Below are 21,647 nucleotides of genomic sequence, written 5' to 3'. Positions count from 1 at the left end.
CTCTATGCAGTCCAGCATCCCTCTGGCCTTAGCCACCCTCTTGTCACACTGTTTCACCGCCTTCAGATCATCAGATAGTGTCACCCCAAAGTCTTTCTCCTGGTCTGTGCAGATCAGTTTTACGCCCTCATCACGTACAGCTCCTTCAGATTTCTGCAACCAAAATGCATGACTCTGCACTTTTTGGCACTGAATCCCAGCTGCCAAACCTTTGACCACTCCTTGAGCTTTCTTAAATCAGTTCTCGTTCTCTCCACTCTTTCAGATATGTCTGCTCTGTTGGCGGATCATAGCGTCGTCCGCAAAAGGACAATATCACTCACAAAGATATTGAAGAGAACCAGCCCCAGAACCGACCCTTGAGGCACTCCACTTTTGACCTTCCTCTCCTCAGAGCATGGCTGTCTGCAGATAATTAAAAAATCAGTAACGGGATAGGTATACCGGAAGGGATGGAAAAAAAAATGGAAGGGGACTTGAAAAAACTGGAAAAGTGAACAATGGTTTGGAAAATGTACTTCAGGGCTAACAAAGTGTAAAATCATGCACCTAAGGAGCAAAAATCCATTAGCCACTTACTACCTCAGAAGAATAAAAATTGACAATGTCCAAACAGGAAAGAGACCTAGAATTAATTATCCGTGATGACCTGAAGGTTGCCAGTCCATGTAATAAAGCAGCAGTATGCTTAAGTGCATCAGCAGAGGTATAATCAGAGGAAAGAATGTTGCCTCTGGTCATTAATGAGGCCCCACCTTGAATACTATGCTCAGTTCTGAAGCGTATGAACACAGTGAGGCTTAAAACACACCAAATGTATTATTTATTGTTGATTTCAAATAAGGTTGTAATTTCGCCTTGGGCCTTAGCAGAAACGTGTTTGCCAAATAAAGATCATTTACTAAGGTGCAGTAAAGCTTTTCTACATAATCAGTATTTACTGAACAATAAATGGGTTTATGCAGGGATAGCGTGCTGAATTTCAAATTCCGCACATTATCTTTCCCCCAAAAAATATAGTGCAATGTGCCTATTAAAATCAGTCGATTTGCATGTAAATGCATGCAAATTAGCTCATACATAAGGAAATAGTATGCTAATCAAACATTGCAACTTGCCTTAAAATCTCTAATTACATTATTTGATGAAAGTTAGCTACACTTTAAAAGAAATAAATAACTTTCCCTGGAGGCATCAGATCAATAATGCACGACTTGATGTTCCCGGTTTTTCTCTTAAAAGGGCTAGTGCACCCCACAGAATCCCCTCCTAGGTAGTGTAAAAACCCCTGGGGATCTTGTGAGCCCCCTCTCCACCCCACCACACTGCCTCCTGAGGAAGTCAAAGTTGTTAAAATAAAAAAACTAGATTACAAGTTGTGGTCATGACTCTGAATCCCAATCCCAAACCCCACCTCTTTGTGTAGTTCAAATTGTTGCCCTCTCCAACCCTGGTGCCCCTCAACTTAGCCCACCCAAAATGGCATGGCCAGTCTCAGGCAGACTTTTGCCCCATCATGTGATAGGAGCAAAAGTCTGCTTAAGGCCAGCTGGTGCCATTTTCACAATGTTGCAGCGGGAGACGGACCCCTAGTCACAAGGGCACACAGTCTTATTTATATCTTCTAGGGCTGCTCCAGCTAACCATCCACTACTACCCTTGCTTATGGCCCAGACGATGAAAGTACTTTATGTGCTTCTCATGAGGTGAGAGGCTATAATAACTCAGACAGGACCAGTACTGGGTGTTAAAATTAAGCTTTTTGATTCTGTAAATTAAATAAAGTCCAGTTGTCCAAAATGATGAGTGCACCTCTGACTGTAGTTACAGGGTTATCTTTCTGTGCAGGTAGGTGTCCTTATTACAGACCTCTGGGTAGAGCCTGTGATGATTTTAAATGTGCATAACTCTCCCAGCAACGGTGCTGAGGGAATCCTAATGAAGATCCTATCTTTAGACATCTTCTTTCCTTTGAGCACCCAGCCTGTTCTGATTCCTTGGGTGGAAATCCAGATGGGATCTCCTTCTCTTGTTCTTCCTTCCTTTGATTCAGTTGTTCATTTTCCTTAGCTGTTACTGCAAATGATTTCTGGTGGAAAAATCTGGGGACCAGGCTGTTCCACAGCACTGAAATCCCAGTGGGGAAGGGGTGATCCAAAAACCTTCCCACCAGTGGAGGATTGCAGGAAAATATCAGCCCGGAGGATTTTTTTCAAAACCGGCCTATGGGGTAATTGACACACTCATGCACTTTCCCTGCAGCGCATGTGTCAACAGTTCCCAAAAGCATGCCAAGTCAACCCTAGAACCTGGAGGAATTGAGCCAAAATATCTCCAAAATAAACTTCATCTTTCCTAAATAACTAAGAAGTTGAACACATTATATACTATATGTGGACTTATTGCCTTGTTCGCTGACCTTATTGATATATGTTTGTTCTTTCTGAATTGATTGTAAAGCCTGTTGCTAAATTATTGTTCATTGTAAATGGAGGTGATGTTTTGAAACGTGCTGCGGTATATAAAAACCCGTTAAATAAATAAATAAATAACATTCTAGAAACCATGGGTGAGCAGTCGTAGCCCCCGTTCCATCCATGCAAATTGGTTGGGCCCCCTACACATCTGCTTATATCTCTTACAGAGATATATTCCAGATTCCTGGTCTGACTCTTGAACTAATTGCAAGTAATGACACTGCCTACCAGTTTCAGACACACACACACTCAGTCACAACCAGATTTTTAGATTACAGAAACTTTATTGGCACATACACACTGACACAAACAAAGACCCACCAATATGCTAAGTGTGTGTCTGTGTCAGAAAGTTACCCCCACACACAACTCTCACAGATACAGTGTGAATGGGTGTGGATCTCTCAATCTCTCTGACCCAGACACACAAACATGCTACTGTTGTGCTGTTACTTACATACTTACATAGTGATTGCCCCCAGTCCAACACTGCTACATCATAGTGTAAAGTTCTTGCTTGCTGCCAGCACTTCCCCAATCTGTAGCAATCCCCTGCCTTTCCCAATCCCATTCTCTAGGAGACTTGGTTCCACAGCCAGAGCTCAGTAGTCAGCTCAGACAGAAGCCTCCCCAGCACTGCACAGGCACGTCCTCCTGGCTTACCCCCTTCCTTCCTGTGCCTGCAGCTTGCCTCCACTTCTGTGCAACCCTCCCAACAATCTAGTGCATTCCCATTGATTGCAGGCTACACAGCCTGCTGCCTTTATGATTCTCTAGGCTCTGCTCTGCCTACTGACTCCAGGGGAGGGGGGGACCAAAAGTGACCCATACTGTCGCCTGGGCTTATAAAAAGAGAAAATCAAGACCTGGTAAAGACTGGAGAGAGCTACTAACCCAAAGCCGCACAGTTCCAAATGGAATCCTGCTTTTCCGTGTGGAGCCAAGGCTGGTGCAAGGGTATTAGGTGCCATAGGTGAGCCTTACAGCCTTGCACACACTCCTGGTCCCACCCTTCACATAAATAATTTAAAAATATGTATTTATAATAGCATATTTTACATGAAATAACATTCATGTTCTAAGGGAAAAATATCACTTATAGCATGCATATTATATACATGCACTACTATGGTACCAATCAGAAAACTTTTCAAAAAAGACACCTGTAATCATATGGTATTAGGACTATTGTAAAGCATGTTGCCTTCAGAAAGCTTTAAATAAACTGAATTACAATATAGTAACTCTCTCAAATAAAAACAGCACTAACTGCTAGCACTCAAACAGTAACAACCCTACCTATGAAAAGGCAACACTGCAAATATTACACCAGGCCCTAAAAACACCAATACACCTGATATTAGGAAAACAGAACAGAATAAGCCAAGCTGTTTTAGATCCCTACACAGAAACTACATGCTAGCAGAATACCTCACTTGAGTCATACATACAGAACACATAGACCTTCACCAAATATAGAATAAAGAGAGAAGTTATATCAAGAAACATGCAGAAAAAACTGAATTTACAACCATAACAAGCAGACTCCATATGCAGTGCAACAATGGAAAAAAACTGAAACATGACTATTCCTCATTAAACATCAAACAATAAAAAACATAAGAAATTGCCATGCTGAGTCAGACCAAGGGTCCATCAAGCCCAGCATCCTGTTTCCAACAGAGGCCAAACCAGGCCACAAGAACCTGGCAATTACCCAAACACTAAGAAGATCCCATGCTACTGATACAATTAATAGCAGTGGCTATTCCCTAAGTAAACTTGATTAATAGCCATTAATGGACTTCTCCTCCAAGAACTTATCCAAACCTTTTTTGAACCCAGCTACACTAACTGCACTAACCACATCCTCTGGCAACAAATTCCAGAGCTTTATTGTGTGTTGAGTAAAAAAGAATTTTCTTCGATTAGTCTTAAATGAATGTGATACTTGCTAACTTCATGGCATGCCCCCTAGTCCTATTATTCGAAAGTGTAAATACCCAAATCACATCTGCTCATTCAAGACCTCTCATGATCTTAAAGACCTCTATCATATCCCCCCTTAGCCGTCTCTTCTCCAAGCTGAAAAGCCCTAACCGCTTCAGTCTTTCCTCATAGGGGAGCTGTTCCATCCCCTTTATCATTTTGATTGCCCTTCTCTGTACCTTCTCATCACAACCAGAATTGTACACAGCATTCCAGGTGTGGTCTCACCATGGAGCAATATAGAGACATTATGACATTTTCCGTTTTATTAACCATTTATTTCCTAATAATTCCTAACATCCTGTTTGTTTTTTTGACTGCTGCAACACACTGAGCCGATGATTTTAAAGTAATATCCACTATGATGCCTAGATCTTTTTCCTGGGTGGTAGCTCCTAATATGGAACCTAACATCATGTAACTAAAGCAAGGGTTATTTTTCCCTATATGCAACACCTTGCACTTGTCCACATTAAATTTCATCTGCCACTTGGATGCCCTATCTTCCAGTCTTGCAAGGTCCTCCTGTAATCTATCACAGTCCGCTTGTGATTTAACTACTCTGAATAATTTTGTATCATCCGCAAATTTTATTACCTCACTCATCGTATTCCTTACCAGATCATTTATATATATATTGAAAAGCACCGGTCCAAGTACAGATCCCTGAGGCACTCCACTGTTTACCCTTTTCCACTGAGAAAATTGACCATTTAATCCTACTCTCTGTTTCCTGTCTTTTAACCAATTTGTAATCCACAAAAGGACATCGCCTCCTATCCCATGACTTTTTAGTTTTCGTAGAAGCTTCTTATGTCAGCTTCTTATGACAAAGAAGGCCTTCTTTGTCAAAGGCCTTCTGAAATCCAAATACACTACATCTACAAGTTCACCTTTATCCACATGTTTATTAACCCCTTCAAAAAAAATGAAGCAGATTTGTTAGGCAAGACTTCCCTTGGGTAAATCCATGTTGACTGTGTTCCATTAAATCATGTCTTTCTATATGCTCTATGATTTTGATCTTGAGAATAGTTTCCACTATTTTTCCCGGCACTGAAGTCAGGCTCACTGGTCTATAGTTACCTGGATCGCCCCTGGAGCTTTTTTTAAATATTGGGGTTACATTGGCCACCCTCCAATCTTCAGGTACAATGGATGATTTTAATGATAGGTTACAAATTTTAACTAATAGATCAGACATTTCATTTTTGAGTTCCTTCAGTACCCTAGGATGCATACCATCCGGTATAGGTGATTTGCTACTCTTTAGTTTGTCAATCTGGCCTACTACATCTTCCAGGTTCACAGTGATTTCGTTCAGTTCGTCTGACTCATCACCCCAGAAAACCATCTCCGGAACTGGTATCTCCCCAACATCCTCATTAGTAAACACGGAGGCAAAGATTTAATTTAGTCTTTCTGCAATGGCCTTATCTTCCCTAAGAGCCCCTTTAACCCCTCGGTCATCTAATGGTCCAACCGACTCCCTCACAGGTTTCTTGCTTCAGATATATTTTAAAAAGTTTTTATTATGAGTTTTTGCCTCTATGGCCAACTTAATGTCAAATTCTCTCTTTGCCTGTCTTATCAATGTTTTACACTTAACTTGACAATGCTTATGTTTTATCCTATTTTCTTCAGATGGATCCTTCTTCCAATTTTTGAAGGATGTTTTTTTGGCTAAAATATCCTCTTTCACCTCACCTTTTAACCATGACGGTAATCGTTTTGCCTTCCTTCCACCTTTCTTAATGCGTGGAATACATATGGACTGCGCCTCTAGGATTGTATTTTTAAACAATATCTAAGCCTGTTGAACACTTTTAACCTTTGCAGCTGCATCTTTCCGTTTTTTTCTAACTATTTTCCTCATTTTATCAAAGTTGCCCTTTTGAAAGTTTAGTGTTAGAGCTGCAGATTTACGTATTGTCCCCCTTCCAGTTATTAGTTTAAATTTGATCATGTTATGATCACTGTTGCCAAGTGGCCCCACCACCATTACCTCTCTCACCAAATCCCGTGTTCCACTAAGAATTAAATCTAAAATAGCTCCCTCTCTTGTTGGTTCCTGAACCAATTGCTCCATGAAAAAAGTCGCTTCCTCCTATTCCGGCTCGATGACAGCAGAGAACCTGAAAAACGTGTGGACACAGGTGCGTAAGATGCTCCTCAAAGCCTGTAGTTCAGCCAAAAAATTTGCAGATCGCCATCGCCGTACTGGACCTCAATATCAACCTGGCCAAAATGTTTTGCTCAGTACCTAGTTTATCCGATTATGGGTACCTTCCATGCGACTTGCACCTCGCTAAATTGGTCCCTTCTTCATCCTTCGGCAACTGGACTCAGTGACCTATTAACTCCGCTTGCCAGCCTTCTTGAAGATCCATAATGCTTTCCATACCTCTTTACTAAAACCTTCAGTTCTGTCTTGGTCTTCCAGGAAGATACCCGAGGCTCCACCTATGTCTGAGGAAGAAGATACCTCTTACCAGGTAAGCGATGTCCTAGATGTCCGGAGACGGGGGCGCAAGTGGGAGTACCTGCTTACTTGGGAAGGCTTTGGTCCCGAAGAAAATTCTTGGGAACCCTCTACCAACATCCTTGATAAAGACTTGATCAAACAATTTCACCGGGATCATCCCAAGAAACCCAAACCCCCGGGGAGAGGGCTTAGAGGAGAAGGTGCTGTTGTGAAAGTCGGCTGAACGGGACCACAGCCAGACCCCCCCACCTACTGGCTTGGCTGACTCTGCCTCCTCTGACCCGGGAACCTTGCTTTAGCTGGCAGTCGCAGCCGGCGAGTCATGCCGCAGCCCTCCCTCCGGACCGCCATGCCAACACCGAGTGCAGGATGGCACACCAGCGGCTCCTGCTCTGGACTTCCTCCTGACCCCCGGCTTCCCAGGCGCATGCATGCACCACCTGATCCCTTTTCAGGGGTCACCGCGGGAGGGCCCGAACTCCTCCTCCCAAACCTGCAGGTATTTAAGGCAGGGCCTGCTTCTCAGGCCTTGCCTTGGCTACTCCTGGCTCCAGTTCCTGTTTGGATCCGCCATCGTCTGTTACCTGTTTCCTGTCTTCTGCTTCTCGGTGGGGGAAGGTACTCCCATTTGAGCCCCGGTATCCAAGGGCTCAACCTGTGGGGAACGAGGGCTGGTAGTGGTGAAGGTCCTGAGGGGTCTCGGGTCTCCTATAGCCTCGACTGCCATCGGAAGGGCCATCTGGGGCTTCTCCCTTTTGGTTCCCTACTCCGCCGGCCCAAGGATCCACTCTCATAATACAACTAGCTACTCACACAGAGTTCGACCTGTTGCAGAGGACAGGACCAAGGGCAGGGACAGGCCTTAAACATTCCCAGAGTGCTGACATCATCGACGATGGCCGCAAAGGTTTTCCTACAGTTGACCCTTTAAATTAAAAAAAGAGGCGCACGAGCGCGCTTAAGGAAATGCTAGCAGGTACAGGAAGCTGGCAACGGTGGCAGCTCCAGGCTGCGAAAAGGAATTGCGGCATTGGCAGTGGGTGAGCGAGGCTGGCCGCGGAGCTCTGTGGCCGGTGAGTGCAACACTGTTCTCTATTTTTGCATGACTGGCAGTTCTGACCCTAGTTTTACTCACCCTGTCCTCTCTCGCCAATTGCTTGCAGTAAAACAGGAATAAGTCCATGCGTGTAAAGTGATAAAACTAGGACTGGATCTTCCTATTTTGCAAAAATAGATACAAATTTATATGATTATGGAAATGATTTGTGATCCATATTGGACTGAATTTATGGACGTTGCAGAATATAAAGCTATACAAATAAATAAACTGGTCACCAAAAAGTCAGACATCCCCAATGATTTTCTTCATTTGGGAGAGTTATGGAATTGCTTTTCTTTAGACTGTGCGTAAAGTTCCAGCAAAGAGACTGACAGGCGTTATTGCTGTCAGTCAGAGATGGCATTGAGTACAGTCCCAGCAGACAAACAGGCAGACATTTTTCTATTTACTAAATCAGAAGGAAGCATACTGCTGAGCAGCTGAAGTCAATATGTCATCATTTAATTACATCTCTCCATCAGGCACCAGAACTCGCTGCTGAAACACAGATGGTCTTTGAAAACTGTAGTCAAATAAATGTAATTCAGACCAAATCTGGAACCCACAACTTCAATTTGCACTGAGTTTATTTCGAGGTGCGCCAGCTAGCCCACATCATGAACTCCCAGATTTTATCCTAAGAGCAGTTATGCCACAACTTATTAGAAGCCAACAAATCAAAGAGGGAGCAAGAAGGGAAAGGAACCATGTGCTGCTGTTTTGCAGGGCTGGCTATTACATTTCAATGCTGCTAAGCACAGGCCTGGAGCCTGTTATGAATAAAGAAGGCTATTTTCCAAGCCATTTGCAAAGGTAAATAATGATTTACATGCATAAACTAACTGTCTGACATTGCTATCCCTCAATGCGATAAAAAGCATATGCGACATTCCAAAATATGCAAGTATATCTTTAGCTACATCTGAGGAGGAGGCTTTCCTGGGGGCTGTGTTTTGGTAGAGCTTGAAAAATAACATATTCTTATCAAGTCCACGCATGTGATTTTGCACAAAGATTCTACCCGCACACAAGGCGGGAGAAGAAGTCTGCAGCTAATTTGAATTTGCGGCAATTTTCAGGAGGGAAGGTGCACGCATACTTTACGTTTAAAATTTGAAGCAAAGAAAATGGGTAAGAGGTATTTGCAGACTTTGCACCAAAGTGGAGAGTTTGAAAATTGGCACCTAAAAAAATGAAGGGGCTGGCCCAGTGCCTCAGTGTCAGTGCTGCACTGTCATGTGAGAGGTCAATGTTTCTATACATCTAAAGATGTACACCCTAGAGAGGAAAGGCGAGATAGGGAAGATAAGACAGAGACATTTAAATGTCTCCAAGGTTTCCATGCACAGGAGGTGAGCCTCTTTCAAAGGAAAGGAGGCTCTAGAACAAGGGGTTATGCGATGAGGTTGAAAGGGAATAGACTCAAGAGTAATCTTAGGAATTAGTTCTTTACAGAGAGGGCGGTGGATGCATGGAACGGACTCCTAGTAGAAGTGGTGGAGACAAAACAGTATCTGAATTCAAGAAAGCATGGGATAAATACAGGGGATCTCTGAGGGAATGATGGGAATTATAAAGCAGAATAGATAGGCATTATGGTCTTGGTCTTTTGTCACATTTCTATATTTCTATGAGGTTCAGACCCAGCTTCAGCTCCCCAGAACCCCATTCACCAAAGTGGGAGGGAGTCTCGGCCATCGCACACCAGCAACATCTAGTGGCCAGACTCAGGGTGCGCATGCACCAGGTACCAAAGGGACTCGTGATCTGGGACCCCTAGCCAAAGACATAAAATAGAGGAAAACCCCTAGGTAGGTGCACATGAAGGCTCACATCACCATAGCTCCATAAAGACCAGTTCTGATTGAGCTGAACTCCCAAAGGACAAGGCGGAAACTGTGTATTAAAAATTCATATTATAAGTGTTTTTATCATGGCAGAAAATTGCCAGTTTCATAAGTTCACAAAGACTTATATGGTTCCACATCTTAAGACAGTCCTATAGAGGCTGTTTTTGCTACTCAGCTTAAGATTGTCATGCCATATACACCTCTGATATGACCACTAGGTGGATGCAAAAGTCAGGTGTTCCTTTACCTGAAATCCCTGACTGATTGCTTAAGACAGGATGACTGATCTTTTCCTAGGCTAGAGAATTAACAGCATAATCAATGTATATATAAAGGATCCCAAAGGGAGGAGCACAAGGAAGAATATCTGGTGGAACTGAGGGAGACAAAGAAAGTAATCAAGACAGCAAAAAGTCAAGGGGAAGAAAGGATTGCTAAAGAGGTAAAGTGAGGTGACAAAACATTTTTCAGATACATCAGAGAAAGGATAAAAGTTCAAAATGGTGTAGTGATATTGAAAGGTGAAAAGGATCAATGTGTGGAGAGAGACGAAGAAATGGCAGAAATATTAAACGAATACTTCAGTTCGGTGTTCACTAAAGAGGACCCTAGAGGAAGATCGTCACTAGTTAACAAGAAACTGGAGGGCAGTGGAGTAGATGTAACTCCGTTTACATAAGAGAATGTATGGAAAGAGCTAGGAAAACTAAAAGTGGACAAAGCCATGGGGCCTGATGAGGTTCATCCCAGAATACTGAGGGAGCTCAGAGATGTGCTGGTGGGTCTGCTGTATGACCTGTTCAATAGATCCCTTGAAACAGGAGTGGTGCCGAGTGATTGGAGAAGAGAGGTGGTGGTCCTGCTTCACAAGAGTGGGAGCAGAGAGGAGGCTGGATACTACAGGCCGGTTAGCCTCACCTCGGTGGTAGGAAAATTAATGGAATCGCTGCTGAAAGAAAGAATAGTGAACTATCTACAGTCAGAAGAATTGCTGGATCAGAGGCAGCATGGATTCACCAGAGGAAGGTCCTGTCAGACAAATCTGATTGACTTTTTTGATTGGGTGATTAGGGAATTGGATCGAGGAAGAGTGCTCGATGTAATGTACTTGTATTTCAGCAAAGCTTTTGATATGGTCCCGCACAGGAGGCTTGTGAATAAAATGAGAAGCTTGGGAATGGGTGCCAAGATGGTGGCCTGGATTACAAACTGGTTGATGGACAGAAGACAATGTGTGATGGTAAATGGAACTTACTCTGAAGAGAGAGTGGTGTTAAGCAGAGTGTCGCAAGGATCAGTGTTGGAACCGGTCCTGTTCAATATCTTTGTGAGCGACATTGAGACGGGATAGAAGGTAAGGTTTGTCTTTTTGTGGATGATACTAAGATCTGCAACAGAGTGGACACGCCGGAAGGAGTGGAGAGAATGAGACGGGATTTAAGGAAGCTGGAAGAGTGGTCAAAGATATGGCAGCTGAGATTCAATGCCAAGAAGTGCAGAGTCATGCATATGGGATGTGGAAATCTGAAAGAACTGTATTTGATGGGGGGTGAAGGGCTGATGTGCACAGAACAGGAGAGAGACCTTGGAGTGATAGTGTCTTATGATCTAAAGTCGGCGAAACAATGTGACAAGATGATAGCTAAAGCCAGAAGAATGCTGGGCTGCCTAGAGAGAGGAATATCTAGTAAGAGAAAGGAAGTGATGATCCCCTTGTACAGGGCCTTGGTGAGGTCTCACCTGGAGTAATGTGTTCAGTTCTGGAGACCGTATCTCCAAAGGGACAGAGATAGGATGGAGGCGGTCCAGAGAAGGGTGACCAAAAAGGTGGATGGTCTTCATAAAATGACTTATGAGGAGAGATTGAAGAACCTAAATATGTACATCCTGGAGGAGATGAGGAGCATGGGTGATATGATACAGACTTTCAGATACTTGAAAGGTTTTAATGATCCATGGTTAACAACATACCTTTTATGTTGGAAAAAACTCAGTAGAACTAGGGGTCATAAGAACATGCCATACTGGGTCAGACCAAGGGTCCATCAAGCCTAGCATCCTGTTTCCAACAGTGGCCAATCCAGGCCATAAGAACCTGGCAAGTACCCGAAAACTAAGTCTATTCCATGTTACTGTTGCTAGTAATAGCAGTGGCTATTTTCTAAGTCAACTTAATTAATAGCAGGTAATGGACTTCTCCTCCAAGAACTTATCCAATCCTTTTTTAAACACAGCTATACTAATTGCACTAACCACATCCTCTGCAACAGAGTGGACACGCCAGAAGGAGTGGAGAGAATAAGACGGGATTTAAGGAAGCTGGAAGAGTGGTCGAAGATATGACAGCTGAGATTCAATGCCAAGAAGTGTATGATTTGAAGCTCCAGGGAGGAAGACTCAGAACCAATGTCAGGAAGTATTTCTTCACGAAGAGGGTGGTGGATGCCTGGAATGCCCTTCCAGAGGAAGTAGTGAAGACTAAAACTGTGAAGGATTTCAAAGGGGCATGGGATAAACACTGTGGATCCATAAAGGCTAGAGGATGGGAATGAAGAGAAGAGCCATGGGGGTGGATTACTGGAGTGGAAGCTACTACCTGGTGATTACTACCCTTACTCAATAAGCCTACGCATGGTTAATGCAATTCCAACATTGCTCTCTGCTTCAACGGCAAGGGGAAATGTGGAAAAAAGAGGATTTGCATTCAGATAACAACCAACAAGGATTGAACTTCACAATCTGGGTAAACAAATAAAGTGGGGGTAGCTTGCTTATTGCAGTGGTTACTACCCTAAACCAATTAAGCCTGATACATCACTTTAAATGCATATACAGCGTTGCTCTCTGCTTCTATGGCAGGGGGAAATGTGGAAAAAAGGATTTGCATTCAGACAACATCCAACAAGGACTGAACTTCACAATCTGGGTAAACAAATAAGCGTGGGGGTAGCTTGCTTATTACGGCGGTTACTACCCTAAAACAATTAAGCCTGATACATCACTTTGAATGCATATACAGCGTTGCTCTCTGCTTCAACGGCCAGGGGAAATGTGGAAAACAGGATTTACATTCAGACAACATCCAACAAGGCATGGATCTGTGCAGTCTGGGTAAACAAGCATCGGGGTAAATTGCTTGATGCGGCTGTTAACTACCTTTAACCATTAAGCCTTATGCTCACCTTTGATGCAACTCCAACATTACTCTCTGCATCAATGGCAGGGGATGGCAGGAAATTTGAATCAAACAATTACCAACAAGGGCCCTGAACTTGGTGGCTGATGAAACAGATAAGTATGGGAAAATAATGAAACAGATAAGTATGGGAAAATAAGTGTGGGAGCTTGCTGGGCAGACTGGATGGGCCGATTGGTATTTTTCTGCCATCATTTCTATGTATGTCTTTTTCATTTACCCTACATGAAGGCCATATGAGTTTTATGCTGACCTTGTATTGCTCACAGTTCTGCAGAATGTTGATCCTGCTGATTCTTACACAGATGTATTTAGTTATTTTGTAAAATGTAATAGATCACCCTTCTCTCAACACATCAAGGTAGTGTACAATATTAAAAAGAGAATAGTTGCACAGGTGTTGGATTGAACCACAGCCAGAGATCCATTCAGTCCAACTTTCTTTCATTGCCAAATTCAATCTTCATCTGACCTTGCCAAGTGATTAACAAAGTTCTCAGTAGCTCAGCCTGCTGTTCCTTTAACATCCAGAAGCATGAGGAATCGAACCATATCACCCCACGTTGCACTGCACTGCTGCCGCTGAACCATCAGTCCAACCCATATAACAATATTTTATGTGAACCAGTTCCAACCACCCTGCCAATGGTTAGCAGTAGAGCAAACAGCAGGGGTGATAGGAAACAACCCTGCCTTGTCACTCTGTGAAGCTCAGAGTAACAAGATGTACTGCCATTCATACTCACAGTGGCCAAAGGGACATTACACAAGCCACTAGCCCAGGAAACAAGCAGGCTTCCTAATCCCAAGTGTTCCAAATTAGCTAAGACAAAGGGCCCCACAAGTCTATCAAATTTGCTTTTCAGCATCCAAAGACCCACTGTCAAATCTTGTTCCAGGCAGCAGAGCCCTGTAGTAACCTGAAAAGAAGAAGAATAATTAACAGGGTCCTTCTATCCGGAACAGCACTAATTTGATCTATATGTGTAAACATAGTAACATAGTATATGATGACAGCTAAAGACCCAAATGGTCCATCCAGTCTGCCCAGTAAGTTGTTAAGGGTAGTAACTACTGTTCCGTGCAGGTCACTCCCATGCCTTCTGTTAAGGGGTGTAATTGCACTCTGTCAGGAACTAAGGGAATAAGCCAGAAAGAGTGTAACTTGAATAAATATCTTAAAGTTATATAGCTGAGAAAGAAAAATTGGTTTATATGAAGAACACAAATGAAGTCCAGGCCTTTTATCAGTATTAAGGAGCACATTCCTTATGTATGAATTGCGAAAGGCAGCCAAAATGTAAAGAACCCTTAACAATATTGTAGATATAATCTACAAACCTAGGGGAAACATTTCATAAAATGCCAGGAGAATGCCTTCTGGCCTGCAGCTTTGCCCTCTTTTCATAATCTGAAGCATTGCTAAATAAAAATCTTTTTGTTATGTAAAAATTTGGTAAAACAAATGAAAACTTTCTGTTATCCCAGCTTTATAAGCTAATCACATGGACAAAACTTAATATCATCTCATCTCATACATCCCCTATTTTTCTGTGCCTTAAGTAACACTTCTGACATTTTTTCTAGATTTGTCTGCATTTTTTCAAAACTCTTTTATTTAAAACAGTAAAAAGAAAAGAATTTGTAGCCCTCCAAAAATAAAATCAACAGAGTAGTTGGGTTGCGATGACACCTTTTTCTATGGCTCATGCATGTGTTTCAAAATGGAAACTTCTGAAAGACGTTACCACTGAAACCCTGTTTTCCCCCTTCCCCACCCCTGTGCAATGAAAAAAAAACCAGTGAGGTAAACATTATCAGCAGCTACTAAGAAATGACGGATAGAAGATGCTTTGCATTGTCATGCAGGAGACCCAGGTTTGATTCCTGAGCTCATCTGCTGCTCGAGGCCTGAAGATGTTACAAAGGCAGTCGTCACAGCCACCAGGTTGAGGGATTCCTCACTATCAGGCCAATACAGAATGGTGCGCTCGGCCGCACATTTCACTCTCAGAAATTAACTCCTGCCTTTGGTGTACAGACGGCACCAGTGTACAGAAAAAACTGCTTTTCTGTACACCCTCCGACTTAATATCATAGCAATATTAAGCTGAAGGCCCCAAAAATTAAAAAAAAAATCTTCTTAAAAAAAAATAAATCTGCTCGCGGCCCACGGGTTGGAAAAAGGACGCTCAATTTTGCCTGCGTCCATCTTCCGAACCGGTGGCTGTCAGCGGGTTCGACAACCGACGCCGGTAAAATTAAGCATCGGCTGTCAGACCCGCTGACAGCCGCCGCTTCCACCAATAAGGAGGCGCTAGGAACGCGCTAGTGTCCCTAGCACCTCCTTATTAGCGCGGGCCCTAATTTAAATACTGAATCACGCGCCCAGGAGAGGCGCCTGGGCGCGGGTTGGGAGAGCGGGCGCTCGCCTCGGAGTGCCGGCTCTCTCGCGGAGTTTACTGTACGGGCCTGTGTATGGGCCTGTATGGTACTCAAGCTGTATGGTTACCAGGACCTGAGGACAGTCATGGTTGCTGGCCCTTGCCTGAGGGCTCTTGCTGTAATGCTTGGGCTTGACATAGAAGGGGAGAAGGTTAAAAATAGGTGGTAGGCCAGCCCCATGGCTCAGTGGCATATGGAAAGGGCCATAGAATGATTCCAGCCTCAGTCTTCCACTCCTGGGGCAGCAGGAGCTGGGAATGTTGGGGAGGCCATGTTCACAGAGCGAGGGGGGGAAGAGAGCATAGTCATCACTCAAGAGTGACACCTAATGGCCAGATTTAGGGTCCGTGATTGCAGGGTTCCAGAAAGAGCCCTGGTTTGTGGCCTCTAGCTGAGGACTGGACCATATAGTTAAGGAAAATAAAATAGGATACAAAATGCTCTGGTACGAGCAAATGAAGGCTCATAATACCAGTTCTCAGCTCTGATTTCAATTGATCTGGAAGCTCAAAGGAGCAAGAGGAAACTGCTGGGGAAAAAGAATAAATAGAGGTATCATACACACACACACACACACACACACACACTCCGGTGACACCCAGCTTAGCAGAGGCTGGTTCTGACTGAATTAGAAGGCAAAGAAGCAGAAAGAAGCTGCGGGGGGAAAAATAATTAAAAGAAATGGGGATTATTTACAGCCCTCTCCTTCTTCCCATATTTTGCACATTCTTTGCAGGGCCGGTCATCATCTGCTGAAGCTGTGCCATTCCTCCGAGGGCAAAGTAGTTGCTTGCAGAATGATTTAGCAGAAAAGATAGCTTTGCTAGCAGGGACAAGTCATTAGGTGTCAATGCTTAGCTGCTCCTCAGAAAGCAAAATTCTTGCTTGCAAATCATCTGCAAGAAAAGAAATACTTTTCAAAATTGTCTTGGGGGTTTTGAGTTTTGCATATTTCTAGGCGAAGAAAGTGCCAAATAGAGCATTTTCATCATGGAGGCCGCACTGAACCTTTCAGGTGTGGGATGACCTGTTGAGAGAACTTGTTCCTTAAAATCCAAGTACATCCTTAGTCACTTTGAAGTGCCTAAAAAAACAGAATATAAATTAAATAAATAAAGCCGCTTATTTATTTAAAGATCTAACTGATTTGGGTTACAATCTTTAGGGGGAACCTGTCTGGCAGAGGCGCTGCTGGGCTATAGAGTCTGGGGAGCTCTTTCTTTTTTTACACAGCAACCAAAACAATGTTGTGCCTTGTAAACTGGAATCATCCCATATTGGTGGGATGTAATTGCTGACTGGACAAGCCCCATTAGGCAGAGTAGGTCTGGAGGACGCTGTGTGGCTTTAAGGAGGAGGGTCTGAGGGGAGAGAGAGCCGCCTGGAAGGAGAAGGAAGTGCCTGTTGATGGCAACACATCTCCCCTTCTTCCAGCTTGTGAGGATAACCTTCCTCACTCCCATAGCTCTAGAGGGGGGGGGGGGGGTCGACCCCTCAAGTAATAAAAACGTCAACTAATGCAATTTTGGTATATTTCTCTGTTGAGAGATGTGGGATTGAGCCAGGCTGGTGGTTCAGCAGAAAACCTGGATTTGATTCTGAAGTCTGCCTAGAACAATGCTATTGGTGTGTGGACTTTTTATTTGACCGCCAGCATAGGATTCCACTCAGGTCTAGGAGCAGTGTTCCTACCTGATTCCAGGATTGCAGTAAGGTGGTCAAGACTCTGCAGCCTCTGAAGGTGGTCCCTTGCTTTGTACAGAGAATGCCCTGTAAATAAGGATACACTTACGGAAAAAAAAAAATTGAAGTCAATCCCACCCCCAAAAATAATTTTTGTAAGTCAGGACTGAGGTGAGAGGTAGCATTTCTTCATAAAAGTAGAAATAGGGAAGAGTCTGGTAACTACTATGGGCAAGTTACACTGATGCTAATGGCGAGTAAATTAATGCAGGTTCTACTAAAGGAAAGGACAATGAAGTATCTTAAATCCAGACTAGTTGCAGGATCTGAGGCAGCATGGTTTTTAGCAAAGGGTGATCTTGACAGACAGAATCAATTACTGCTTTTAGGCTGGGCAAGGTGAGTGCTGAGTATGCCTGTTATTCAGCAAAGCATTTGACACTGTTTCACTCAGAAAACTCATAAAAAAACTCAGCAGCCTCAGCAGGTGTGGGTTCCAAGATGGCTTGAGCAGGCTAGAAATAGATTGATTTATTTATTTATTTGTTTATTTATTTATTTAACGAGTTTTTTTATATACTGTCGTTCGGTTTCGCCATCACAACGGTTTACAGAATTACAATGTTTAACAGTGTTTCCAAAAAGGTTCATATGGTTGCTAACATAGACGATATCATTTATGAACTTGGTTTGTAGATTAATCAAAACATATTACAGAACTGAGTAATAATCACAACTATCTTGTGACAGATAAATGGAATTCTCTCTGAGGAAAGGGGGATGATAAAGGGAGTGCCTCACAGGTTGGTCCTGGGGCGATTTCTGTTCAATATTTTCATGACTGATGCTGCGGGGGGAGGGGGGGGGGTTAATAGGGAAGGTTAGTATTTTTGCAGGTGACACTAATAGCATGGACGCTCCTTATGGAGCAGACAAAATGAGGAATTATCTGTTTAAGAAGGTGCACATCAAACAGGAAAGAGACCTTAGGGTGATCATGTTTGATGATCTCGAGGTTGCCAACAGTGCAGCAAGGCAGTGGCCAGAGCCAGAGGAAAGCTAGAGTGCATAGGGAGCAAGGATGGGAGAATGATGCTTTTGCATGGATTTCTCAACATCTCTCAGATTCCACCCTATTGAAAATTACCTTATCTTTATCACATCAAAGGAATTTTGAAGAGGATAGGTAGGTACCATGCTCATACTCCAACTCCCTCTCCCCTCCCCCAATTTGGATCCAATTGGTAATCTTTTTACAGAAATTATTGTGCCCCCAGCCAGATGGATGGATGGAATCACTGCTATAGCGCTTTCTGCCCTGCTTGAAAAGCGCTGAAAAGGAGGTGGTGTGTGGTGACTCCGCAGTTCACTGGTGAGACTTCCAGAGACCAGACCCCACAAAAGGATAGAGACAGCATAGAAGTAATCCAGACAAAGGCTACCAAGAACTGTGTAGAGTCTGCACCAAAAGACTTATCAGATGAGAGCTAAGGACCTAAATGTGTTTACCCTAGGAAGGAGGTGAGGGAGCATATGATAGAGGCTTTCAAACACTTCAAGGGAATATTAAATAATGCTAAAGAAATAAGCATTTTCCAGTGTAAACGAAAATGTTCTCATATGAGACTCAAAGGGGGCTGCTGACTTGAGAGTAATGGTAGGCAATATTTCTTCATGGAAAGGGTGTGTTGGGGGGGGGGGGGGATCCATGGAACAGCCTCCCAGGGAAGTGAAGAAGGTTAAAACAGGAACAGCTTTGTTGCAAAGAGGTGAACAGAAAGCCAGAAATCAACTCAGGACTATGGCATTGTGCTAGGAAATAAATTGAGCAGACTAGATGCGCCTTACGATCCTTACCTGCCATCATGTTCTGTGATTCTGTTTCTATATTTTAAATGTCTTGACAGAGGGGGGGGGGGAAGAGAGAGAGAGAGAGATTGTGTGTGTGTGTGTGTGTGTGTATGTATGTGCATGTGTGTGTGTGTATGTGTGTGTGTGTGTATGTGTGCGTGTGCATGTGTGTGTACTGTGTGTATGTGTGTGTATGTATGTGCATGTGTGTGTGTGTGTATGTTGTGTGCGTGTGCATGTGTGTGTGTGTGTGGCAGGGGGTTCTCAGTACTAGCATAGCAGAGGGTATAATGGGTTATGTGTGTGAGCTTCTGACTAGGACCTACCAAAGCCTCACACCCAGGAGGGAGAAAAAAATTGGACCTGAGTCAAAATTTGAGCCAGGGCTGAATTGAACCTTATGGCCAGGAATGTGAAGAAGTTTTGACATTTTTTTTTTTTTAAACAAGGAAGGTGAGCTAATGGAAGCTGAAAAGCTGTAAAGAAACCTATGCCAGGCACGCAGAAGATGCAGGGACAACTGGGATGCATCTATGAAGTGAAAGGGAAAAGTAAAGAAAGCGCCCTTAATGAGATGGAAATTACAGAGCAAAGCTCCCATCAGTAAAGTCTGGAAAATAATAAATCAGAAGGTTCTGTTAAAAAGTAAAATAAAAACAAAAGTGAGGCGAGAGGAAAGATTGGGGGACAAAACCATAACGGAAAAACCAGCGCGAGCCGAGAGACAACCCACAGCCAGCGAGAGTACAGAGCCTTTCCTTAATGTACGAGAGACTTCAGGGATAAACAAGCTCTTGGAAAGAGAAATTTCAGAAAACAACTTTTGTTTCCCCCCCAAAAAAAAAAATCAACACAGCTCAAAGAAAATCCAGCATAGTGTCCTGAGCCCAAATCTTAAGCATGGTTTTATTTAGCAGAGCAATAAGCTGAAGAAGGGAGCTTTGAATAATATTCCCCTGGTCCAAGGATCCTGCAAAGGATTCAATTTAACAGAGCCCGCCACCTTCCCCTCCAGGAGCCAGTGAGGAAGCGGGAATGCAGAGCATGAGTGGCAGCCTGCAGGATCGAGCCAAAGACATGCCTAAAGCCGACAAATCAGGCTGCTTTGCACAATTTCAGCATTTATTTTCCTTCCCGAAGCTTCAGGAAATTAAAACCTTGGGCAAAGGATGCACTGCTTCAAAACGGCGTCAAATTGTTTGCACGTTTTTGGCACTCCATCTGCCCGTTCCTTTAATCTGACCCTCAGTCTCTTCCTTTACATATGGTGGGTTCCTAAATTAAATCTGTTCAAGAGAGAGATGATGGCTGCTGGACTAGGGGCTCAGTGATACAGAGAGACCCGGATTTAATTCCTGGCTCAGTCCTTCACTCCCTGACTTGGCTGCGGCTGTGCTGCAGCAGTAGCACTCACTGCACCTGGGGGGGGGGGGAGACAAAGTCATTGTGCAATGGCTAAACCTTGTGGCCAAGTTTTGGGCTTATGATTACAGTGATCTAGAAGACGCTCTGGTGCATTGTCTCTGGTGAGGACTCTCGCTGCAATGACCAGGCTAAAGCAAATTGGGAGAGGATATGGGTGAAAAAAAATCTCTTGAGTGGTTAGGAATGAAGGCTCATGGCACCAGATCCCAGCTCTGGTTCTGACTGAGTTGTAAAACCAAGGAAGCAGAAGGAAACTGCCCTGTCAAAAAGAGAGAGAGAGAGCAATGAGAGGTGCTCTCAATATGGTCAACACAGAATTCTCTCTGTTTTACAGTCCTACATGCCTGTCATCCTAGTGAGGAACCTTGAAAAGTGAACCTTACTCCTCAATAGATGGTTGGGCCCCTTTGTTCTCTTGCAGACTGACAGAAGATCTATAAAAATTTGCTAGGTAAACAGGATCCTTTCCCTCTCATCTGAAAGTTAATTAACAAATAGAACATCTTAAAAAGTGTAGATACCAGAGCTCTGCCCAGGGAAAACAAAATTATACAAATGCAATTTGAAGTGAAAATATTTCCTGATAAATTGTCCAGAAAATCAGCACACTTTCTTGAAAACATTAGCTAGTTTGTTAATTTATTTATTTTGTTTTACAGGATCCAACTTTCCAAAAAAAAAAAATGCCCAAGGTGAATTTACAAAAGCATTATACAACATCATAAAATATGTATAAAATAACAAGAACACAAACATAAAAATCAGGACAGGCAATACAAATCATGAAACAGACATGTGAAATAACCCCTGTATCAAGCCCCCCACGCTCCCCTCCACGTTTGCCAACCAGATCCGGTGTCCTGGAGGTATAGTGTCTCACTCCAACTCCTAAACATGCAGCCACCAGCTCCCAGGATCGAAAGACAAGTAGTAGTCTAGAGGAAAAGAGTCACTTTCACTCTAGCAGCACACAGAAGTCCCAGTGACTGACATGCAGCCCTATTTTGAGCAGGGAGTGCAAAGGTATGCAGGGCATCCTGGCCTAAAAGGCATCCTGTAGAAGGTGGCGGGGTACTTGCAGGGGTATGATAATAAAGGCAGAACAGTCCCCTCCCCCCTCTCTAGTATAGCAGGAGTGCTGAGAATG

Source organism: Rhinatrema bivittatum, chromosome 3 (assembly GCF_901001135.1).
Source record: "Rhinatrema bivittatum chromosome 3, aRhiBiv1.1, whole genome shotgun sequence".
NCBI classification, from domain to species: Eukaryota; Metazoa; Chordata; class Amphibia; order Gymnophiona; family Rhinatrematidae; genus Rhinatrema; species Rhinatrema bivittatum.
Note: the sequence above shows the minus strand (reverse complement) of the source record.